Below are 12,708 nucleotides of genomic sequence, written 5' to 3'. Positions count from 1 at the left end.
ATGTTAGCCTGGGCCAGTCCCTCAAGGGTGGGCACGGGATGGGAGAGATGTGGAGGGGAGGTGATGTGCCACAAAGCATGCAGGAGACAGGAGGGAAGGGAATGCTGAGGGGCTTTTTACCTATTTCAGGAACTTTATAAAACTTCCCAGTTGCTGCTGTCATTGTCAGTGGCCCTAAGAGGCAGCCCAGCCAGGACTAATTGCCTAGTTGGCCAAACCTGCCTGAACTTCTACCTCTGGTTCATTAGCCCCACACTGGCTGATCAAACAGCTGGCCACCCTTAGGGCTTCCTACTGAGTGCTGGGGAGAGCAGCCTTCCAACTTAAGTCTACCTGTGGCAGCAGACTTCAAGCTAGCCCACATTTCTGTCCAAATGTGTGCTGTAGGAAGCCTCCCTAAATCATTGCTCAGATGCTTGTCAGCTGAAATCAGGTGCACACCTGATCTCTGCCAGAGAGGCTGAGGAGGGATCCTGAGCAGCAATAGTAAGGGGCAATGGAGGAGGAAGCAGCAGCAGCCTGGTATTCTGGATATGCATCCCCCACCCCAGCCAGGGGGAGCATGTCCAGCAGCTTTGCAGATGGAAATGGACATGACATTGGCAAATGAAGGGCTAGATATGGCAGCGGATGACCCTGGGCTAGATGATGAATGGTGGTAGTGAATTAACAGCTGGCAATGACAAGGATGAAGAATGACAGTGGATCAACAGACAGCAGCAGCTGGAAGACAGTCCATGGCAGGACACGAGTGACCCACGGCGAATGGAGGATGGAACACGGCAGGTAGAGAGCAATTTTTAGCTTACGGAGGATAGAGCATGGCAGGAGGACAGTCTATGGTGGGGAGTAGCAGGCAGTGAACAATTTTGGGAAAGAGACCAAGAGTAACAAAACAGATGGGAACTAAAGTGGATAAAGTCTGTGGGTTCAGAGAACATGAGAGAACGGGCGGTCATGATCAGAATATTCTCTGACCTAGTTCAACTGGAAGATGTGGAAACATGGTTAGAAATGTGTTGTGAGCAGGCAGATTTTGTGGACAAAGTGCAGGACACTTTTGGCATGTGGACAAGAACATAGGGCTCATCTGACAAGCTTTACGGGGAGGCTGCTGGAGTATGCCAGTTAATCAAGTCTGCTCCAATGCACCATAATTACAGCACATTGGAGGAGCGTCCTCGCACATGTGCCGGCACATGGAGGGTGAAATGTTACTGGAAACAGACCCAGTGAACACAGGAGGGGTCCAGCGTTTGCCTGTGATGATCACACTAAGCATACATCGCAGATATGTGATTTACTTTGGGCAACCCAAAGTATGCAGCAAAGGCAGGGAGACAAGATACCTGGCACTCTGCTCCCATCACACCATCTATGTGGGGAGAAAGGGCACATGGCAGTAGAGTGCCAGTGTAAAAAGAAATGTAATTTGTGTGGTGCAAAGGTACGTATTTCAGATACATCTCAAGTCCTCTGTGAACAGAACAAGATTCCCAAAGGCAGCACAAAAAGAGGAACTGAGGAAAGAAAAAAGGAAGAAAAGACAAAGCTGGTGGAAGGGACCGCTGAGGAGAAGGAGAAGCCTTGCTTGAGGTCAACATAAAAGAGGTGGCTCAAAGAGTGAAAAAGCTAGGGGAGGAGATAGAAGATATTAGCGGAGTAGAAAATGAGGGGAGTGAAACCAGGAAGAAAGGTGAGCAAGAGCAAAAGAGGGAAGCAATGGAAGTGGGACAGTCAGAGGAGGAGTGGGAAGAAATAGCAAAACAGGCAGGAAAGAGGAAGAAAAAGAGGGGAAAGGGAAGAAACCCAAAAAGAAGCAGAGATGGGAATGGGAAGAAGGTTGCAGGGGGAAGCCAGAGATATCATCAGTTTTCATCCCCGAATGCGTGGCAGAGATGCAGGAGAAGGAGAGCACTAAAGAAGTGGAGGGGTTTTTAGATAACTGAGGAGTCAAACATTTTGAGGCAGCAGTGGAAATATCATTAAAGGAGGAAGAGGATAGCTCAAAAATCAGTAGGGATATTATATTGCATTTTTAGTGATGGCTGTAACAGTGTCATCACTCAATGTGAGAAGTGTTTTTAGTCGGAAGCAGTAGGACCAGGTGGAGCCCATCCTGGCCCAAGTGAAAGCAGATATCTTGTGCTTGCAAGAGTACATACTGCCAGGTAACCCAGACTATGGTAGTTTCGAGAGGAGAGACCCCATGGTGGTTAGAAACTCAGAGGAATAGTATGGATTGGTAATTTTAATCAAAGCCCCCAGGTGAAAATGGAGGACATCATTAGTGGCCAACTGTTACATATGCTGGTGGAAGAAAGGGGGGAAAGAAATAGAAAATTTTAATGTCTACATCTGTCTGGAAAGAGGGGCCAGGTGCCAGCTCTTTAGGAAACTGGCAATTTGTGTGATGAGTGGAAGGTCCCAGGTGGCAGCAGGGGATTTTAACTGTAAAACTGAGGTGGGGGATGGAGAAAAAGGAGGAGAACCAAGGGCCTTGGATTCTCAGAATAGCTGCTTTGTAATATTTTAAAAGAGGAGGTTTTAAAAGATAGTTGGGGGAGAGAAACAGTGGCAATAAGTGGATACTATAATGCAGGTATGCTCTCACATTGATTTTGTTTCATTCTCAAAGGATTTTAAAGTGGCAAAAAGAAGGTGGGGGGCAAAGCAGCAAGAGGGGTGGGAGCCATGGAAATTAAATTTGCAGTTGTTGGAGAGGGTGTGTGAGGATTTTGGAGAACTGTACGGGGTTGGCAAATACTTAAAATCTGTTCTAAAACTCAGTGGGAATGGTGGCAAGCAGTAAAACAAAGCAAGCAAACTTTTTTATGGTGGAGGGGTATGGAAGGAGTTTAAAAGACTGCAGCATAGGGCTACAGTATCTTTTAAATGGGCAGAGTTGGGCTGGGACATGAAGGAAGAAGACCTGGATGCCTTGAGAAGGGTCTTAAAGGAGTGATTTTTTAACTAAAGAAAAGAAAAGAAGTTTTTAGCAGGTATTCAATGGGTGAAGAAGGGAAAAGGCTGGTCCTACTACTTCTCCATCCAGGTGAAGAAGAGCAGAGGACACCTGACAGCTAGGATAGGAGAGTGGGGAGCATGGCTAGAAAGCCAGGAGGAGGGGATGGAGGTGGCCCAAAAGTTTTATGCTTGATTATACTACAGGAGGGAAGAGGAGGAGGTGCAATTGCAGAGGTTTATGAAGGAGGTAGAGATGAAAGTGATGGAGGATTTTAATAAAAGCTGGGGAATGCTTTTAAGAAGGGTAAACCCCAGGGGCAGATGGCCTGCCAGCTGAATTTTCCCTAAGGTTTTGAGATTTGGTGTGGCCAGACCTGACCGAAGTCCTAAGGAGGTCTTATGAGAGGGGATGGTGAGCACAAATTTTAACATGGGAGTGGCTGTTTGTTTTATTATGTGGGGACTCTCTGTCTCTCTCTTTGTATAAATGGAGACCCATAATGCTTTTAAATACCAATTACAGGAGTTCTGAAAAAGTGCTACCTTTATGGATATAAAAGGATTGGCAGATGTTATTCATGAAGATCAGACCTGCATAGTGCTAGGGCAGTATAATGCATGTTCATTAAGAAAGATAAAAATGCTGCAACTTATTGTAAGGATATAACACTGAATAGCCCTTATGAACTTAGTATAGGCATATGATACACTGGCACTCGAGTTTTTATTTAAGGTTTTGGACATGATGGGTTTCCCTAGCAGGTGAGTAAGTTGGATCAAGATTTTATATCATGACTAGCAAAATGCCCATCATGAATTACAGGAGGGGGCAGCGCGCCCTCCCCCCCACTCTGGGTTGTGCCCTGCTCCCCCTGCTGCTCTGGGTCCAGCCCCACTTCATCCCCTGTCCCTGCCACTCTGCACAAGGGGTGGTGGCATGTGTCTGCATGGTGTCGCACAGGGAGCGGCCACAGTCTGGGGGGTGGGGAGTGGCGCCAGGTTGTGGTGCAGGGCACACGGGGGAGCCTGGGGCATGGCTGTGTCGGGGGGCAGTAGCATGCAGCTGTAGGGCATGGTGCAGGAAGCAGCCACGACACGGGTGCGGGGAATGCCCGCTGGCTGCGGCCACATGGTGTGGGCAGTGGCTCCAGGGTGTAGCATGGGTGATGGAGCACATGGGGGGCCATGGTGCTTGGCCATGGGGCATGGTGCAGGGAGTGTCCATGGCACAGGGAATGCCCGTAGGCAGTGCCCATGTAGTGCAAGGACCGGCCCCGTGGTGTGGTACAGTGGCACACAAGGGGGCATGGCATATGGGGGCATGGCAGGTGGCCATACAGGAGGATGGCGTAGGGCTGCAAGTCATGGCATGGGGACCATCTGCCAGCTGTAGCCATGTAACATGGGGAGTGACGCCGGGGCGTGGTGTGTGGCTGCATGGCAGGGATGGCGTGCAGCCGAGGGGCATGGTGTGGGGAGTGGCATGGCATGGGGAGCACCCGCCAGCTGCGTGTCATGGGGCGCAGCCCTGGGGTGTGGCGCAGGGCATGTGTGGGGGCATTGCGTGCTGCCGCAGGATGCCTCACACCATGCCCCTCCCTCCCCATGCCCAGTGCACCTTCTGGCCACAGAAGCAGCCTCTCGGGGGGGTGCGGTCGCAGAGTGCTGTGGGGGCCCACCCCATGGCCATGTGCTGTAGCTGGCAAGCACTGCCCATGCACCCCCGTGCTGGCTCCCCATGCACCCACATGCCATGTCCCTCCCCCCCTCACTTGCGGCTGTGGTACAGGTGGTAGCCAAGGAAATTAAACTGGTGGGGATTTTATTTGACAGAAGGATGACAGGAGACTAGGAATGGGAAAAGATCTGAAAAAGAGTTTGACAGGTACTGGGTCTGTGGTCAGAGGGAGTTTTATCGTGTGGGGGATGGATGGCAGCAGTTAAAGCCATGGTATTTTATTCCTTATAAAGCCAGCTATTTTACATGGAGGCACAGTGTTCCCTTAAGTGTGGAAACAGGCTACAAAGATTCAAAGGGAGATCTGCTTGTTTTATCAGCAGGTCATGAGAAACTGGTTGGCCTGGCTGGAACTTTTTAAATAGAGGCTGGTGGGAGGATAACAACTCCGGGATTTAAATCTATTTGTGCCTGCAAACTATGTAAGTGCATTTTTTCTGAGCTATGGTTGAAAGGGACATGAAGTCTAGGTGTGTTATCCAATATTGTGAGGGTTTGGCCAGGACTTAGGTGACTGCACCTGCAGATGGACCCCGAGGCATAACTAGGGAGTCAGCAGGACCGGGGCACGGATTACCGGAGCACTGTGTTGGGGCCTGAGTCAGCAGACCAGGGAGCATGGGACCCAGTTCCTGGAGAGCCAAGATAGGGGATACGCAAGCTGAGGTCAGGAGTCGGAGAGCTGGTGTCAAGTTCCAAAGAAAATCTGAAGTCCGGATCAAGGAAGTCAAGCTGCATCGGGATACCAGGGAAACCAGAGAGAGAAAAGCCAGCACCGAGTCCAAGATCAGGGTCAGGAAAGCCAAAGCCAGGGGCAGAAGTCAGGAGAACCATGAAAGCGAGGCTTGCTGGAACAGACTGAGGCCGTGTCAAAGCGTGCGAGACAGTATTTTAAAACACTTCTCTCTAATGTAGCCACTTCTTCCCCTTCGCTTATAAAACAGGTGCATAGAGTTAAAACACAGTAGAGGAAGATCATGCTAAACCATTTTAATGTATTTTTTATTTTAAACGAGCTTTATTAGATGACCTAAATCCTGGAATCAGACCTGAGGAAATATATCCCTGCACATAAAGGAATCCAATTTCAGGCCTGAGATCTTAGGCCACAGATGTAAGAGATCGGAAGGGACTTCCAATCACACTGCAACTTTTGTACTTTACACAAAGCGCTAATGTTACAGGGCGATCAAACTGAACAGACTTTCAGCGTTCAGTGGTGGGGATGCAGAGTCTTCGTGCAGCGGTCCATGCACTCGCAGCATGCTCTGCAGACTCCCCAAGGCTACCAGAGAGTGCCCAGAAAGGCTAGCCATATCTCTGCCCCCAGGCTGTTGGTGACAGCCTGTCATCTGAGCTCCACATCCTGGCTTGGGAGAGGGAAGCGAGGGGAGGAGGTCTCTACTGGGTAGCAAGAAGCCACATTCCCAGCTGGGATTTCCCCGCATGTGTGTGGGGGGAGAGAAGGGGGCTCTCTCGGGGTGGAGGCAGCCACCCCAGAGTGCCATCAGTCACTGAGGACACACTGGTAGAGCCCCTCACACCCCCAATCGCTAGGCTGTCAATATTAGAAAAGAAAGTGTGTCCCATTTAACATCCTGGCATATTATTTTTAAAATCCCATTCAAGATCTCTCATATGAAAGATGCATATGCTCCTATAGTCCTGGCCTTTTAATAGCACTGCCTGTCCCAACAGGAGCTCAGTAATATTCAGTGGAATTCACCCTGCAGGGTGAGAAATGCTTCACTAGACAGGAAGAAAATTAAAAAGACAATACTCTAAATATAAGGGGAAGAAGTTTAGGCAGGGATGCAAGGTGACAGTCAGGCAGCAAATCTACACATGCAATTAATTTGAAGCAATAAACTCTGGTGCTTATCGCACTGGAGTTGATTCTTGCCAAGCACCATTTCCATGTGCACTCAGGACCACAGCACACTGAGCTGGGTCAGAGCAACCCCAGATAGCAGGGGGCCTGGGTGAACCTGCCAGCCTGGGGCTGCTATGACCCAGCTCAATGTGGTGTGGAGGGGCTGGGTCACAAGGGTGTGCCAGTGCAGGGCTAGCTGGCAGGCAGTCCCTTCACTGAAGTACCTTCAGGCCTCAGCTAGCAACATCAGCAGCTACAGATACACTGCTGCAGATTAAAAAACTCCACAGCAGGATATTACTTGTATTTACAAGTACCACCCTGCTGCAAAGTTAATTAGTTTCCTGTGGTCTAATAGGGCTGCATGTGCAGACATGAGATTTTTATTGTGGAGCTAATTAGTTTACTTCGAAGTAGAGGTCTTGTGTAGATGAGCTGAGAACTTAAAGCAAGGCCTCAAAAGTTGCATGCTTTGAAGGGCAGGGGAAATTCATCGCATTGGTATTAACCTGCACCCAGGATTGTAAATATTCTTCCTGATACCGAAGCACTGAAATTTGAGATTTCAGAGTTCTGTCCCCAGATCTTTCTGCTGCTCAGTGTAGTATAACAGGGCCACTGAGGGTTTCTTCCCTAACCTCATTATTACCTTCCATTATTCTATACTAAATGGCCTAAGCCTCTTATCTGCCCCACGCTCTGAGCCTATGCAAATAGGACTAATAAAAGCAAGGGATTCTCATTATGGTACTAATCTCTTCTTAAAACATGGTTGCAGATTTTTTTTTTTTCATTCCGAGCACCAGAGAACAGCCTGGGAAGAGAGAGTGGTGCATCCGGAAAGGTGAAGGAGGAAATATGTTAGCCAACAAAAAAACAGCCAGCAGAACCTCTCTTCAAACTCTTGGAGGTCACCAGCTTCATCTAGCCCATCCAAAGCCAAAGCTAAGAGGTATTTTCAGGGGAGCCAAATAAACATGCCCTGCATCTTTGGCCTGTATAGATCTACAAACCAGAATTCAGCTTTTAATGACCCTAAAGCAAATCTCAGCTTAAAACACTGTATCTCACTAGGCTCTATGTGTAAACAGTGGGGAAACCCAGTTTCAATCTGGTGTCTAAGAAAAAGCATAAATAAGTGCTGGGTGACCCTTTTAATACTCCAACTCCACACCAGGATAAGTTCTCAAAGCTTCTATGCTGACCACTTGACCTATGGTAAATCGTACTGTGAGTCAGTAAAGCTATACTGCTGGACACTGCTCCCCTAACAAACTATGGAGGAATTTTACTGTGTAGCTTGATGAATGCTGATCTGGACAAAACACTGGTGTTTTAAAAACACTTTCTCTAACCAGTCGGATGTAGATGATATGGGCACATCCACGCATGCAAGGGGTTTGAGACACTGCAAGAGGCATGTGCGGGCTCATCTGGATGCACCCTATGGTAGTAAAAACATTAGAGGCGAACATTTTTTTTTTTACCTAATGTTACTAAAATCGGTTGTGAATTATGAGTGAAGCTTGCAAGTGTCAGTAAGAAAATATGTGACAGTGGATCTTAGGCCTGCACTAAGACGACCCAGTTCAAAGGGACATAGCTGAAAAGAGCCCTTCAACCTGCACATCACTACATCTCCATATATGACCATAAGTAATTTCATTTGTTTTATATATAAACTATACCTTATTAATGTGTTTATTAGCCAATGGGCTATTAGAATTTAAGGATTTCTGATCCAATGGTTAAAGCAGGTGGAATTGGGAGTCGCAATCCCCAAGTTCTGTTCCCAGGTCTTCCACTAAGTGACTGCAGACATGCCATTTCACCTCTCTATATCTGGGGTTCCCTGTATATGTCAGTTATCATATAGATCTTGCACACACAAGGGTTGTGAGACTTCAGGCTTGTTAATGCCTTTCAAGTTCTTGATTTTTTTTTTTTTAAGTTACTGGTGCAAAACCAAAAATAAAAGCTTGAGATAAAGAATGTATTTTCATGTAACTTAAGTCAATTTGCTTCTGATCTCCTGAGATTGTAAAAATGTTATTCATGTTCCTCTATTTATGTAGTAAAGACTAATCTTTTTAATGTAATTGTTTGGTTCAAGCTATCTACTATGCAGACAGAGTTTCTTTCATCTCCCCCAATCACTTTCTCTCCCCCCACACCACACACGCATTAAAAAAAAAAATCTGACAGCAAGCACATAGGTAGAAGAGGCAGTCTGAAGAAGTCCCACTTATCCTTGAACCTGCTTCTGTAATGCAGAAGTTTTGAGCTGCCAGCTAAAACAGATCAGATCTAGAGCATTTTAAACAGAACTGTCTTTTTTACACAGAGTTCTCAATATACATTGCCATGCACTGCTGTACCTACAGGGCCAGATGTTTGCCACATTCGCTGCCCATCAATCAGTATTTTGATAATCACATAATGATACACTTCAAATAACTACTTAATCTGGTTCCTAGGAAAGTTGTCCATAGATTAAAAAGGACACAACAACTTCTTGTCTAATTACAGGGGACAGCTAGATCTGTGGCTAATGTGCCAAACCCTCCCCCTTATTTGACCGTGATTCAAACCCTAACCTGAACACAGTAAAACTGGACAAGATCTTTCACTTAAGTCTAGACCCCATTTAGCTTGTGCTATTGCTCAGTCTCAACTGAACCTGATATTGACTGGAACCTATGCATTTAAGTTCCACTGAAGGGCATATGGATATTCAGTAAGTACAGTCCATCTGTCAATCTGGAAAACGTAGGGTAATCAATCAGGTAAACCAGGCTTAACACATATGTATGCAGTGCGTCTTTGCACAATTTACAGAAGAATAACCCACAGATAAGTGATTTTCTATGGGTCAGGCCAGTTTTGGCGTGCCATAAGAATGTATTTTTTAATCGTGTTTTCATTTTCAGTAGCGAAGCAGAAAACACTTAATAAAAAACCTATGACAACAGTAAGATGGGCCCCAAATCTTCCAATTTCTGTTCACTTGCATATAGCCTCACTTACAGCAAGCACTGAGAGATCTTTAGCTCCCCAATCTAATTAATGGCGCTTTACAGAAAGCGCCATGAGTTAAACCACCCCTCCCCACCAGCCCAACAGAGAACATTTGAGAGAGGCAGAGTGTATTGTGGTCCCCCTTCCAAGGTGGGGGGCTCCATTCACCCCCCCCCACACACGCACACACCCCTGCACTGCAGGCTGGGAAACCCCAGCCTGAGCTCCCTCCCCTTCCCTCTCCTCTGCTCACATTGTGTAGACAGCACTGGAGCTGGAGTTGGGCTGATCAGTCCAGCTGCCCAGGCAGACAGACGTTAATGAAGACACTCTGCTTTGGAATGCCCTCATCTGAACTGACATATAAGGGTTAATTTGTCATGCAATCGGAGACTTTTAAAGTACTCTGCAGCCATGCACTTCTGGCAGGGCACAGCTGTACTGCACTTTCAAAAGGCCAATTTTGCAACAAATATCACTTCTGTCTGCGCCCAGTAAGCCTGTGCACAGATACATGCAGGAGTGGAGTCTTATTTATAAAGAGTAATTCATTTTAAAACTTTAAGTAAAAAGTTTAAAGATTTTATTTTAATAATAGTGGCACCTTTCTAAGTCAAACCATTTTTTTTCAGTCAATCTTTAAACATTCACATAAAAATGTAAATGAAATTATATCTAACACTACTATAAAAGCCTCTGTATTTTCCATTTTTATTTAGATTTTTTTCAGCTTTCTCCCATTTTCAGGTGTTGAGAGGGATATATCATTTCTCTTTCAGCAATAAACTTTCAGGGAGATTTGACTTTTCTACTTCACTCAAAACAATTATAACTTTCTGTTCACCAGAACAGGGCTGAGGCTTTTATACAAGACACATGCAGGATGTGTGTCATAGGATCACAGAAAGTTAGGGTTGGAAGGGACCTCAAGAGGTCATTTAGTCTAACCCCCTGCTCAAAGCAGGGCCATTCCCAACTAGATTATCCCAGGCAAAGCTTTGTTCAGCCGAGTTTTGAAAACCTCTAAGACGGACCTTCCGCTGCCTCTCTGGGTAACCTGTTCCAGTGTTTTACTACCCTCCTAGTGAGAAAATTCTTACTAATATCTAACCTGAAGTCCCCTTGCTGCAACTTGAGACCATTGCTCCTTGTTCTGTCATCTGTGACCACTGAGAACAGTCCAGCTCCATCCTCTTTTGAACACCCCCTTCAGGTAGTTGAAGGCTGCTATTAAATCCCCTCTCAGTCTTCCCTTCTCTAAACTAAATAAGCCCAGTCCTCTCAGTCTTTCCTCATAAATCATGTCCCCCAGCCCCCTCATCATTTTTGTTGTCCTCTGCTGGACTCTCTCCATTTTGTCCACATCCTTTCTGTAACGCGGGAAGGGGGCAAAACTGAGCTCAGTACTTCAATGATCTGGATGTGGGGGTGAAAAGCACACTGGCAAAGTTCATTGATGAGAATAAGATGTAAGGAAATGTGACCATGCATCAAGGTAGGCTGATGATTCAGGCAGATCTAGACAGATTTATTAGATGGATGGACCAGAACCAGATGCTGTTCAATACTGAGAAGTGTAAAGGGCTTCATCTGGGGAGGAAAAAACTGCAACAAATGTACAGGCTCGGTGGTATTACACTACTTAGCATCATATCTGAGAGGGATCTCGGGGTCATAGTTAACCATAAAATGAATATAAGCCACTCGTGTGATGCTACAAGTAGCAGAGCAAACAATCCTCTGGCACACATCAACCTATACATCTCAAGAAAAACTAAAGAAGTTATTCTTCCACTCTACTCAGCGTTGGTGAGGCTGCAGCTGGAGTACTGCATCCAGTTCTGGGTGCCACACTTCAAGAAGAATGGGGAGAAACTTGAGAGAGGCCAGAGAAGAGCCACTCATATGATTAGAGGCCTGAAGAGCCAGCCATACAAGTAAAAGCTGACAAATATCAAATAAAGTCTTTTCTGTTCGGCCTAGAAAAGAGAAGACTTTGGGGAGATTTGGTGGCAGCTTACAAATATATCGGGGTAAGGATCAGGGGCTAGGTGAACAACTGTGCACCAAAGTGCCCCAGAGAAAAAACAGAAGCAATGGTCATAAACCCCTAGAAGGTTTCAGCCTGGATACAAGGAGAAACTTCTTCATGGTTCATGTAACCACACTCTGCAATAGACTCCCAGCAGGAGTGGTGCAGACATGGAGATCTTCAAAAGGACACTGGATGCACACCTTGCTGGGATTATTTAACTGCAGCAGTCTTTCCTGCCCAGAGCAGCAGGCCTGGACCCAATGATATCACAAGGTCCCTTTCAGCCCTAAACTTCTGTGAATCTGAAATGTGGCCTCACCCGTACTGAATTGAAGGGGATAATCACTACTGGCAACACACCTACCAATGCGGCCCAGAATGCCATTACTCTTCTTGGCAACAAGGGCACACTGATGGTTCATATTCAGCTTACTGTTCACTGTAACCCCCAGGTCCTTGTCCGCAGAGCTGCTGCCCAGCAGTCAGCCCCCAACCTGTACCGGTGCATGGGATTGTTCTGTCCTAAGTGTGGAACATTGCGCTTGTCTTTGTTGAACCTCATGAGATTTTTTTTGGCCCAATCCTTCAATTTGTCTAGTCACTCTAAATCCCAGCCCTACTCTCCAGCATATCTACTACCCCCCAACTTGGTGTCATTTGCAAACTTGCTGAGGCTGCACTCGAGGCCTCAGCAAAGTGGCTAGTATTCTCTTCAGATTCAGATTTGGCCGATTCGGGGGACAGTAATTTGATTTGGCAATTCGAATCACTGTCCCAATTTGATGCAGCTGAATCTGATTCAGAGATTCGGCAGCTGCTGAATCTCCGAATCAGCCAGGCTAGGCCCATCCCCCGCCCTTTTCCCAGCCCAGCAATGGCTGCCCCACCTCACCTGCCCCAGTTCCCGACACTTGTTAAAAATAAAGCCCAACTCAGCGGGTGCTGCCGGGAAGGGGCTGATCCCCACTGCCCCACACTGCATGGGGGCTCTGCATGAGCCCCGAAAGCCCTGAGGTTGCAGCGGTGAGTCGTGGGCTTTTCTTGTTCATTTTTTTTTTTTCTTAACGGTTCGGAGCT

This window comes from Crocodylus porosus, unplaced genomic scaffold (genome assembly GCF_001723895.1).
Source record: "Crocodylus porosus isolate Cpor-Errol unplaced genomic scaffold, CroPor_comp1, whole genome shotgun sequence".
Lineage (NCBI taxonomy): Eukaryota > Metazoa > Chordata > Crocodylia > Crocodylidae > Crocodylus > Crocodylus porosus.
This window is presented reverse-complemented; position numbering follows the sequence as displayed.